Source organism: Alligator mississippiensis, chromosome 3, assembly GCF_030867095.1.
Source record: "Alligator mississippiensis isolate rAllMis1 chromosome 3, rAllMis1, whole genome shotgun sequence".
NCBI classification, from domain to species: Eukaryota; Metazoa; Chordata; order Crocodylia; family Alligatoridae; genus Alligator; species Alligator mississippiensis.
This window is the reverse complement of record NC_081826.1, coordinates 29,981,850-29,995,138: the sequence shown is the minus strand read 5'-3', so window position 1 is coordinate 29,995,138 and position 13,289 is coordinate 29,981,850. Positions and strand designations below refer to the sequence as shown.

Sequence of the window (13,289 nt, the reverse complement as noted above, 5' to 3'; positions counted from 1 at the left end):
AGTACCTAGTAGGGTGAAAGTGCTAGACTTTAGGAAAGCTGACTTCAATGAACTCCGGCGTTTAGTCAAGGACGCACTGCAGAGTAAGAGTTTTAAAGAGTTGGGGGCCCAGGAAGGGTGGCTGTGCCTTAAGGAAATGATCCTTTGGGCACAGAGGGAGATGATCCTGATGTGGGGGGAAAAGGGCCAAGAGGCTTTCTTGGCTGGCCAGCGAAATCCAGAGCAGTCTACGGGCTAAAAGGGGGGCATATAAAAAGTGGAAATGGGGAAAGATTACTAAAGAGGAGTATACCTCCTCTGCTTGCGCTTGTAGGGAGGCAGTTAGACAGGCCAAAGCTACCATGGTGCTGAGGATGGCATCCCAAGTTAAGGATAACAAAAAAATGTTTTTTAGATATATAGGGAGTAAAAGGAAGGCCCAGGGTGGAATAGGACCTCTACTAAATGGGCATAAGCAATTGGTGACGGACAGGGGGGACAAGGCTGAACTCCTTAATGAGTTCTTTGCCTCAGTGTTCCTAAGCGAGGGGCAAGACAAAGCTCTCACTGGGATTGTAGAGAGGCAGCAGCAGGATGCCAGACTACCAAGCATAGACCATGAGATGGTGCAGAGGCACTTGGAGGAACTGGATACATTTAAGTCGGCAGGCCCAGATGAGCTCCATCCGAGGGTACTGAAGGCACTGGCTGATGTCATTGTGCAGCCACTGGCGGGAGTATTTCAACACTCGTGACTTGGATGAGTACACAGCCCGGTGGGTGGCAAATTGGCTAGAGGGTCATACCCAGAGAGTCATGGTGGATGGGTCGGTATCGACCTGGAAGGGTGTGGGCAGTGGGGTCCCGCAGGGCTCGGTCCTTGGACCGATACTCTTCAATGTCTTCATCAGCGACTTGGGCGAGGGAGTGAAGTGTACTCTGTCCAAGTTTGCAGATGACACAAAACTGTGGGGAGAAGTGGACACGCCGAAGGGCAGGGAACAACTACAAGCAGACCTGGACAGGTTGGACATATGGGCAGAAAACAACAGAATGCAATTCAACAAGGAGAAATGCAAAGTGCTGCACCTAGGGAGGAAAAATGTCCAGCATACCTACTGCCTAGGGAATGACCTGCTTGGTGGAAAGGAAGTGGAAAGGGATCTTGGAGTTGTAGTGGACTTCAAGATGAACATGAGTCGGCAGTGTGACGAAGCCATCAGAAAAGCTAATGGCATTTTATCGTGCATCAGCAGCTGCATGATGAACAAAACCAAGGAGGTGATACTTCCCCTCTATCAGGCTCTGGTCAGACCGCAGTTGGAATAGTGTGTGCAATTTTGGGCGCCGCACTTCAAGAGGGATGTGGATAACCTGGAGAGGGTCCAGAGAAGGGCCACACACATGGTTAAGGGCTTGCAGGCCAAGCCCTATGAGGAGAGACTAGGGCACCTGGACCTCTTCAGCCTCCGCAAGAGAAGGTTGAGAGGTGACCTTGTGGCTGCCTATAAGTTCATCATGGGGGCACAGAAGGGAATTGGTGAGGCTCTACTCACCAAGGCGCCCCTGGGCATTACAAGAAATAATGGCCATAGGCTAGCAGAGAGCAGATTTAGACTAGACATTAGGAAGAACTTCTTCACAGTCAGAGTGGCCAAAGTCTGGAATGGGCTCCCAAGGGAGGTGGTGCTCTCCCCTACCCTGGGGGTCTTCAAGAGGAGGTTAGATAGGCATCTATCTGGGGTCATCTAAACCCAGCACTCTTTCCTGCCTATGCAGGGGGTCGGACTTGATGATCTATTGAGGTCCCTTCTGACCCTAACATCTATGAATCTATGTCTGGGTAGTTTAAGTCAGCCATGACAGCCACATCCCTTGACTTTACAGCCTCCATAAGCTGACCTGAGAATTCCAGGTCCAACTCATCCCCCTGGTGAGGCAGTCTGTCATAGATGCTCACTATCAAGTCCCTTTCCCCATGATGCCTTTGCATTGTTACCCAGAGTGCCTCAATTTGCCCATCCTCTGACCCATTCCTGATCATCGAGGATGTGTATTGTTCTTTGACGTAGAGTGCTGCACATGCACCCTGCCATTTTCCCTGCTCTTTCTTACCTGTACAGCCTGTAGCCCTCAATGTCCACTGCCCAGTCATAGGTGGAATCCCACCAGGTTTCCGTGCACCCCATTAGGTCTGGGTTTTTTTCTAGCTAGCAGGAGGGTGAGTTCCTCCTGCTTATTCCCCATGCTTGTAGTAGTGGCATTTGAGGCCTCCTGTAGGTGCATGTGCTGCCCCCTTGTTCCTAAGCCTGCTCTGGCCCCTGTCACTTACCTGGGTATTACCTGAATGCATCACCTGGTTTGATGGTGAAGTGTCCTCATGTTCCTCTGCATCCCCATCCCTCGGCAAACCTAAATTTGTGGCCGTTATCTGGATTTCTAAACATGTTTTTGTTTTTGTTCCTAAAATGTGTTTTCCTCCACAAAACAAAACATCTAATATTCTAAAGTGATCGTGAGGGTTTCTTGTCTCACAGTGGGAATCCACATAGTTGGCTATACAAGTGGTTATTACGTGAATAAAGGCTACTGCTTCATAGTAAAACAGAGCATGGGGGTGGAGTCCACATGAGAAAATACCTCCAAAAAGGGGTAAATCCAAAAATTGTATAACTTCTTTTGTCCAAGGATATTTGCTGTTAGACTAAGTAACTTCAGAGCTATATTTGTATATGTGCTTTTCTGTGCTGAGTTGTGTTGATCTGCCAACTGCTTTCCCTCATTGCTTTTGAACTTTTTACCAACTAGTCACTTTGTTTGTCTCCACTGCTGTGAGATCATGGAGAACTAAACAGACATCACAGCACTGTTGAAATGATGATATGCAGCTGGGAGTCAGCATCTTGGTAGTTTACCTATGGTTCATAACTGTTAATCCTTTGCCACATTTCCTCATTGAGCCTACCCCTAGATCTTGAATACTGAGGGGAAAGGGTAGGAAGCCCCTTGTAGCAGGTTAAAGAACATAGAGGATTTATTTGAAGCCCTCATCAGATAAATGACTATATAGGGCCATTGATGGGCTACTCTTTAGTTCCATATTAAGACAACATACTTGAAATTAGCCTACAAGTGAGTCAAGGTTAGAAACCACACGTCTGGCATTGCTTCAGCTACCTGTTCCTAGTATAAAGAGTTGGGTAGAATTTTGATGCAGGACACTAGCATTGTGTCACTCCCTAACTGGCACAAGAAATGGGCTGGTGGAATCAAGGACTGTGGGACAAAAGACTACTTGAAAGACTGTGTATCTGGCCATTTGCAGCTGTTTCTTCTCCTAGTATTTGAGTCCTCATAACCCATCCTGGACACCCTAAATCTCCTGGCCTGCTACAGTTTAGCATGCAACTCCTCCAACACTGAGACTACCAGAAGTACACTTGAGGAGAATGGTAAGTATGGGTACATTTGTAATAACTATTAATGCATAGGAAGATAGACACTGATGTTTCTTTAGCTTGCTGGTTCTGTGCTGCCATCATGAGATTGAACAAAAACCTTTTCTGAGTTCCCCAACACCATGGTCCATATTCATAATGGTGAATCTCAACTGTGGTTGTTGAAAATGCTCTTTCCATGTACTTTTTACTGTCCAAACCAACCTCTCACTTGCAAAACTACAACAAGCCCACTGCACCTCATAACTGGCTGCCCCTCCTCCTTGAGTTTTGTGACCCAACACCTCCTATATTCCATCCTGTCTGATTACTGCTGCACCAGATTCAACAAAAATGTCCTTAATATAGATATGTGTTTATTGAACAATGACCATGTGTGGTGATGCAACAAACTACTACTCTATTTGAACCACAAGTGTGTTTAATATATATAATCAATGCCAGTTTGATAGTTTCCTACTTCATTTTTCTACACGACTTTTTTTTAATATCAACAAAACTTGTTAAGCCATTTTTATATCAGACTTTATCACAATTCTAAGAGAGACTTTAAAAAGAAAAAAAAAACATAATTCTCAGAGGGTTTTATGTGTGCAACACATATAAATGCAGTTTGTACATTTACAACAAGCCACAAACTGACATTATGCACAAATTTTAAAGAGCATGTACCTCTAACTGATTGCAAAATGATGGGATTTTCCTTTGCTTTCACAAATAAACATTTCATTTTCTCTTTTAACACACGAAGTAAGGATATGTCCATGAACACTGGGACTGCCTGCAGAAATACAATTTCAGTAACTAGCTTAACCTTATCAACTCCCACACATTCCAGCTACACAGGTAATATCATTAAAGTGGTGGTTCCAGCACATATAACCCCCATCCCTAATGCAAGCACAACATCAAGATAGAAAGAAACCAATTAAGAATCTGGAATGGGATTCCAAGGGAGGTGGTGCTCTCCCCTAATTTGGAGGTCTTTAAGAGGAGACTGGACAAGCATCTGGCTGAGGTCATATGACCCGAGCACTCTTTCCTGCCCAGAGCAGGGAGTTGAACTTGATGATCTATTGAGGTCCCTTCTGACCCTAATGACTATGAAACTATATAACTATATAACTCTGTATCAAATGCACTATAGAAAGCTAGGATGGTTTACTGCATTAGCATTCCGATCAACATAGGAGGAAAACTGGAAAGAGCTTAACATCTCTGTGGGAGCTCTGTACTTTAGTAGTGTCAAATCCTTCACTTATTCCCCCTGCTCTGAGGTGTCTCTCTTATTACTCACCAGCCATGCCTTAATGTTCAGAATATAAAGCAGAGAAAAAAGGGAGGTGAGATCCTTTGTTACCAACAGTGAAAGGAATTGGAATGACATCTTTCTTCACAGGGCTCTTCCTTCCCTACACCCTGTCCTTACCACCCCTATGCAGGCACAGGAAAATGACCTCTCTTGGGGTCTTCTGCTCCACTTTAAGTGCAAAGTGGTGCCTGGCTGCTGAACAGTTTTTTTTTACCATTTCTTAGCCTCAGAGAATAACCATTAACCATCCCAAGTTTGTGGGTTCACAACACCCACTAATCTTCTATTTCAGTTGCCCATAAGTCTGTTGCAACTGAATCTTCTCATCATAGACCCTTTGCCTTTTTCAATAGTCTTTATGTTCAATAAATCATGCCAACCTTTCTTGTGCAGTTCTGCTCTCTGTTAGCTACTCCTGGTGATATAGATCCTATTTTACAGTCCTGTCTTTAAATCTAGCTAAAAACATTTAACTCAGGTGTGGAAATAACTTTTAGTGTGAAGCATTGAATGCACTTTCAAGATGCTTAGGATGGCTGGATTTTGTTTTATGAATCTGAAAGACAGATATTCATTTAATTCTGATGACTACAGGATTAATGAAACAACATATTTTGATAACGTTTGCCTAATGTCTTGTGCTGTATATGCATAATAAAGCAAATTAATGAACATTGCAATAAATTTACGTTTTTGTTCTGGTCTTAAACTAAATAACTAGGGTAGGGTATTGGACCAGTCAAATTAAGTTTGATTAATTGACCAGCCATTATAAATTATACGCTATAATGAGCCATGAAGTCAAGTGACTCCCTCAGGTTTGCCTGAATAGAAATGCTGCTGCCACTGCCAGGCAGTTGGTTTTAAATTGTAGGTGGACGAGGAATCAAAGTGGATTGCAACTATACCACTGCACCCACTCACCCCCAGATCTGCCCTTGAGTGTGGGTGTACTACTCAATCACAAAATAACTGAATCACCAGTGTGATGCAGATGTGAGACTGCAGCTGCCATTTGGGATGTATTAGTTAAGATATTTCCAGTATAGAGAGAAGAATATTTGGTATATTGTATAAAGTCATAGCAAAATTTCCTCAGTAATTCTTTGTACAATTCTGGTCACCCACAGACAAGAAAAATGAACAGATGCAGAGAAGGTCTGTGGCAGGCTATGGCAGGTCACTAGAGCCAGAGGCTATAGTTTAGCTGCCTGTGGCAATGCTACTGCAAGCTGCTCAGGAAGACTGGGTTAGCTGAGGAAGATAATTAGCTGGTCCACTGGAAGGAAAAGGTTCCCAAGAAGGGAAAGCCAGAGGGAGACAGATATATAGACTAAGAGAGAGAGAGGGAATAAGAGTGGCCTGGCCAGCACCTGCAGTAATGGGCCAGGGACTCAAGGTCTGAGAAGAGACCCAGGTGCTACAACACTGGGAGGAGCAGCATCAAGACAGTGGGCTGAGTTGCAGACAGTCTGAGAGGGAAGATTGCAGTGAGGAAGGAGCAGCAGTGAGCTGGAGGTACCTTCTCAGGGACTGAAGAGGACTCAGACCTGTGAGTTAACCCTTTATGGACTGTGTGTTAAGCTTGAAGACTGACTAATATAGGAGGGTGCCTGTGCAACAGGCATGCCCTGGGAATATGGACAGTGTCATGTTTAAAGATTTTGAGCTAAGCAATAACATTGAACCCAACTCACTCTGTAGTGATTTCATCTTGACCATACTTCCTTGTAGTATATATAATACTGTATACAGAGTGTAGCAGGGCACTAAGGTGCCTGCTACTTGGAGAGCTGGGATAACTCCTCAGGTGCCAGTTGCTAAGGCAACTAGAGGGAACTAATGATCCACACCTATCTAGCCAGCTTACAAGAAGGGGCAGGGCTTGCCTCCTGTATAAATCACAGGCAAGAGGCCAGGAGGCAGTTCCCTACCAGCAGCCAAGGAGGAAGGAGCTCTCCGTCATGGAAGAGAGGAGAAGCCTGGGGCAGGAGCAACGTCTGACACTGCTGCAGGATGAAGAAGCCCTGGTAGGCTTGAGAGTGATTATAGCCGGGCGGTTTCTGTTTGTGTTATAGCCCAGGGGCTTGTTTGTGTTGCTATTTGTTACCGGTGGTTTGGTGAGGCTATTAGGGGCTGGAGGAGGCCTCATAGGAGACTCACAGTATTGTGGGAACCCCAGCACCAGCAAGGGTGTAGCATTCAGGGTGCACAAACCCCAGCCCCAGAGAGGGACAGTTGAGAAGCCCCAGAGAAGGGGGTGTTGCTGAGAAGCCCCAGTGCAGGCGTGGTGAGCCCTAACGAAGGGGGCAGCATTGTGGTGAGCCCCAGAAAAGGGGGCAGTGCTTGAGAAGGCCCTGGAGAGAGGGTGGCATTACTGAGAAGGCCCTGGAGAGAGGGCACAGCAAGAGAGAGAGAGATTGGGCTGCAGAGAGCCTGAGTGCCAGAGAGGGCGTGGCGAGAGAGAGAGACCGAACAACGTCAGGCACATCTTCGAGGCTTGGGGCGTGGTACGGGGTGGTTGGAGCCACGCATAGCCCATAAGGCTGGAGTGTACAGGAACACCCACTACCGTTGAAGAACTAAAGATAACAGGAGAACCGTGGACCAAAAAACAAAAGGCAGCCTCCCTATAAAATATATAGAAGATCAAAGTCATGGTGGGTGAGAATTGGAGGGTGCCATTCAGCAGCTTGACACAGTAAAGGAGGTGGCAGGGGAGATCACGGCAACCCTGACTGCCCTCCTGTTACACAAAGCATCCTCTAAGACACTGTCCAGACTCTTACACTAATCAAGATATATCACAGCTACAGATTTTCCCCTTATCCACTACGCAAGCTATCCTGTTAGAAAAGGAAATTTGATTGTTTTTGACACTCTGTATTGGCTGTTTTTCATCATCCTTTAAACCCCCAGGGTGCTTATAAATGGATTTTTAAAATAATTTGTTCCAGATTTTTTTTTTTTAGGGATCAAAACTAGACTGACTGATCTATAATTCCCTAGGTTCTTCCACTCCCCCCCGCCCTTCCACTTTTTAAAGATCGGTTTTATATTTGTCTTTCTGTGTTCCCCTAGGACTTTTCCCACCCTTCAAAAGTTCTCAAAAATAATAGTTAACAGTTCAGAGATTATTTTTACTGGTTCATTACTGTATGTTAGGGAGAATTTCTTCAGACCCTGGTGATTTGAGTACATGTATCTTATCTAAATATTTTTTATACTGTTCTTTCCCTGTACTTCTATCTCCTTGTTAAAATTAATTTCTTTAAATATCTGATCATAATTAACTTTTTCAATAGAGACTGAAGCAAAAAAGGCATCACATACCAGATTTCTCAGCATCATCTATTATTTTTCCTCTTCCTTCATTATGTAATGGACCTATACTTTCTGCATTATCTTTTTAGTCCTAATTTATTTAAGAACTTGTTGCTCATCACCCTTTATGTTAACAAAACATAAAATGAGAAAATGGACAACCTCCCCATTATTGTTGTCTACTTCCTCATTTTCCTCTAGGTCCAGATGGAGGCTTCAAAAATACTGCCAATACTGTTTTTTACCATGGTAGGCTTACAAACTTGTAGTGACCAGCAATGGCAACCAAATACACTTGCATAAATAATGCTGACTGACTATGAATAGAGTGTCATCAAGGACCTTTTGACCAATATTGTATGTTTCTCATATGAACATTGTGACAACTATACAAAAGAAGCAGATGACAGGATGGGAAGAAAGAAATTATAGCACTTTGAGAGCTTGTTCTCTGGAGCTTGAACATGAAGATTTCCGGAAACATGGTTCTGAACTTGTATTTGGGAAATAAGTTACTCATGTGGAAGCAGTGATTCAGTGTGATGTATAAGCTGGCTATTCATTTGGGTACATTTGCATCAAAGGAGACATATCAAAGCTTTTGCTTTGAAGTTTTTCACTTTGAAGCAAGTCTGCTAAAGTTGACAAAGTGTCCAGCAACATGCAGAACAGAGTTTTTGCCACTGGCTTAGGGTATTAAAGCCAGATATCGGACAAAAGGGAATATGCCTTGTGCAACAGAATCTTCTGCTTACTGTGGATTGATTGATTCTGATTAGATGTAAGTCCTCTAAATGTCTAAGCAACTTCCTGTGAGGTGAGGAAAAATAAGCATCAGAAAGAGTATTACTAAACAGGTGGCAGCAATGAGGATGTGTCATCCTGCTGTAGGTGAACATAGGCCCTCCTAACAGGGGATATGAGAAGGAAGCCCAAAGAACTACCAGAAGTACGTGTGTGGGAAACTCAAAATTTCGGGCCATTTTTCAAGTGACATCTGTGCATTTTCTACATTTCCTACTTGATCAATTGCTTTAGACAAGTTAGTTGCACTGCCTGAGATGACTGTAGTTTGCTCTGCTCCATTTTATTCTCGGATAACACAGGATAAAGTTGTTCCAACTTTATGAACAAGGATGGGTGACAAGCATTTAACTCAAATGACGATAACAAACGAAACATTTAGCTTTCTATGCACCTGTACTTTTATTTTTGAGTAATGGTCTTTTAAGTGTAGAATGTGCCCTGTTATATAGCACTTAACTACCGATGCCCAAGGGCTCCATATGATAAAGCTAGCTGATTGCTTATTTAGAAATGTGTGTGTGCAATAATTGCCCAATACCCAATCTTATGCTTCTAAACTAATGATGAAAGAATGTTGAAGCTAGAAGCAATCCCCTTACAGCCCTAACACCTTTCTTTTCCATGATACAAAATATGACATCTGTCATGAACCCTCTGATGTTCAGGGGGGTTGTGGGGTGTCATGAATGTTATCCTGTGTTTTCTTGTACTGATATGGCATTTATGGTCTCATTGGAAAACCCATGATATGCTGTATCCATTTATTATATGGTTACCACTTTATAGATTACAGTATGCTCTGTCTATATATCTTTAGGGTTTTAAATATGGTTTAGTCAAGGAAAGGAAGTTGTAGGATCTGCTAAATCCCTTTTGCTCTTTTTGCAGACTTACCAATGCAGCCCAGCCTGCCCAGGCTCAGAAAATCTCTTGTGATTTGGTGGAGCACATCAACTAATCAGGTAATTGCTGGGAGGGGCTTGCCTCACCCCCTGCCTGGGGGTGTGTGGTGAAGAGCCCTGCACCTGATTGAAGCCTGCACTTTGCAGGTCCAGCAACAGTCTGGAGGCAGAGCTTCTGGAGTGAATAAAAGGAGCAGTGTGTCCAGCATACAGCAGACATGTCAAGGGACTAAGAGAGTGGGGCAAAGAAGAGCTGGTGTGAGCAGGCCAGCGGGGCAGTTCTAATTGCCCTGAAGACTCATCTTGTTGGCCCTGGAGGGGTGGATGGCATCTATCCCTGCCAGTGCACAGAGCAGCACATGGGGAGAGACTCTGGGAGCTGCGTGAAGCAGCTCAGGTCTTCAGCCACTTCGTGCATGCAGTGGTATGTGGAACCCAGACCCTGGGAGAGGCATGAGGCTGCTTGGGTCTGTAACCCCTGGCATGCAGCCAGGGAAACTGGTGCAGACAACACTGCATGGAGAGTCCTCATGGACCAAGACCCTGGGAGACACACAAGGTGGCTCAGGTCCATCCTTTCCTGGCATGAAGCCAGGATGCCCGTGCTTGTTTGGTGCATAGCTGGTCCCAAGTGGGGACCTGGGCCTCGGAGCCGCAGAAGGCGGCCCAAACCCCCCAACAGCAAACAATGTGCAGAGCCCTTGGTGCTGAGAGTGGGGCACAGACAGTGTGTGGATAGGCAGCCCTGCAAGAGCCAGAGGCCTGTGTGTGCATCAGTGGGAGGAACCCCTGGCTGGGGTGATATGGACCCCACCTTGCACAAAGGAGCTTGGAGGGGATTAACAGACTTAGAGAAGGGGTCCAGTCAGGACCAAGAGGGGCTGGGAGCATTGGGACTCCTTCTTCCCTTCCCCACCCCTTTGGGAGTGGTGTTAAGGCTCCCAGGGTGACACCACGGAGTTGGTACTCACAGGGGTGGTGACACTGTACAGTATCTGTGCACCTCATATTTTGTATTTTAATGTGATGTTATTTAATCCTTGTATCTGGTGTGTATATATAGGTACCTGTTCTATTGAATTCCTTGTTAGTACTCTTCTTGTAGTTTAATAAAATTCATTTCCAATTGCCTATATTTTAACTGTTTTATGGACTTACCTGTTTCAGACCGGTTGCTTACCTGTGCTGGGCCCTGGACCCATGGCTGGCAATGAAATCTTTTGGACACTAATTGTAGAATGTAATTTCCTATGTAGAACATATATTGTATATATTTAATAATAATTCCCAATATTCTGTTGGGATTTTGTATATATTTATCATTGTATATTAAATACATCTGTGTATAGTTAAGCCAGTTTTTGTGCTGGCCTGACTCTATAGAGGATAGGGGGATCTGGGCAATAACACAGATCCGTCTCTGCCTGGCCTCCCATCCTTGCTAATGGGAGAACAGATCACAGAATTGGGTGCACCTGGGTTACACTATTGTATAGGAACACTAGGGCAAGAAGAATTACCACTCTGTCAGAGGCAGAAGGAGACATTATTGTGTTGGGTGCCCAGGGCATTGTCTGCTAGGAATGGGGAAATCTCCTCTGTAGCAAAGGCACCTGAGAGAAGTGACACATCAGCCAGAGGAACACCAGATGCTCCAGTGAGAAATTTCTAGAGGATTTGGATGACTCATACACAAGTAGAATAATGATGATTGGGGTGGGGAGTAGCTGACCCACACATTTTTTACAGCCTATATATAATAAAACTGTGGTCTTTGCACTTTTCTTGTGCTGGAGATGGGTTCCAGGGCTAGCAGAACCAGCAGTGAAACAGTGCATTAAACAACAGTCAGTGAAGCTCTCAGTAACCTATAAGGTTTGAAATGCAATGTTTGCCTGTACACTATAAATAGGATGCTTTGATTAAGAAACAGATGTGCTTATGCAAGCACTGGAGGTTTTGACTGCACATGCCTATTGAGTGGATACAGGAATTCAAAAAGGATAGTATAGGAGATAGCTCTAGTAATTCAGGGGTGGTTGCAGCTTAGTTCCCTCATTCCATCCCTAAAAATCCACTAATGTATTAATTTTGTAACAATCATCTTACCTTTAATATTGAGTTATAGAAAAACATCAAGGAAAAGAATCCCCTCACCTTTTCAACTGACAGTTTTTCAGGAACTCAAGAAAAATAGAATAGGATCATACTTACATATCATTTATGCAGTATTACATGGGATGCATTCTGAGTGTAAGGAGACACAATAGCTACCAAATCTAGACTGTTTACAATAGAACTTCCCACAACTAAAAATAAGGGGAAAAGCATAAAAAGGGAAAAATATTCAGAGAACAGGTTCTGGAAAAGGAAAGAGCTCAGGAACCAGAATGTGATTCAATACAGGGAATAGATAAAAACCAGTGACTGAAATATATTGAAGAATGAGAAACTACAGAAGACAGAACAGGCAAATATGGTAGCAGAGTGATATCCATCACAGAGGAATACAGTGTGTGGCAGCACATCTAGAATGGATAAAATAAAGGAAGAAAGAGGCAGTGACAAAACTAAGGCATTGAGACATTGGAGGAGTGGTACAAAAAACTAGGAATGCCAGATGGAAAAAAATATCATAAATAAGATGGTTAAAGCAGAACAAATGCAGAGAGACTAGTATCCTGACATGTGAAGAAGACTTCAAAAGGAAATGGGAAGTCAATTTAATCAATAATTAAATGTTGAAAATGAACGAGGTGAGTTAGAGATGGCACTTCAGGTAGAAGGACCAATTCTGGGAATAAACTGAGGAAGGAAAAGCGATCTCAGAGATGGCAGAGAGTAAAGATATGATCATCACAATCTAAAATATTTGAACATAGAATCAGTGGACCTTCAGGAAAGATAATAGAGCTATTTGATGAAGCAGGGATAGCAAATACCTGGAATATGGAAGATTATTGTATGGTGGATCATTTTATGAAAGAAGAATGCCAGTGGATTGGAAACATAGTGTTATAGTGACAATTTACAAGAAAAAATGGTGACCCAATGCAGTGTGCCAGTTATGAAGGAATAAAACTACTAGAGCACTTGATGGAGGTCAAATAATCAATGCAAAGCTGAGGAAAATGATCATGGTAGACATGCACTTTAATGTTATAAAAGAGGCATAAGGACTACAATCCTTGTAGTAAGATTGCTATAAGAAAAGTATCTGGAACTTTGCAGGAAATTATGCCTAGTGTTTATGAACCTTAAAATGAATGTTGAATACCACAGGAGGTTGTCTAATGTTGCCTAAGGAATCACGATAAAGCTCATCCAGGTAACATAATGAGCCAAAATGTTAGTTAAAGCAACATTTAAAATGACAGAAGCTCTTCTGGTTAGGGTTGGACTATATCAGGTATAGGCCCAACCCTCTTCAAGTTCATCACCATACGGTATTAAACTAAAATGACATATGAGGCAATGCTATGGCAGCTGTTATAAGCTAATGAGCAG

The 13,289-nt window shown here is 43.6% G+C and overlaps 1 long non-coding RNA gene across 1 annotated transcript; it reads left to right on the top strand.

The window, feature by feature from the left end:
• Positions 1–6,685: 6,685 nt before the first annotated feature.
• LOC109285197 (uncharacterized) lies at positions 6,686–11,522 on the top strand. Its single transcript, XR_009460448.1, has 3 exons — positions 6,686–6,779; positions 9,769–9,842; positions 9,930–11,522. It is a non-coding gene; the product is annotated as an uncharacterized LOC109285197 (long non-coding RNA).
• Positions 11,523–13,289: the final 1,767 nt, after the last annotated feature.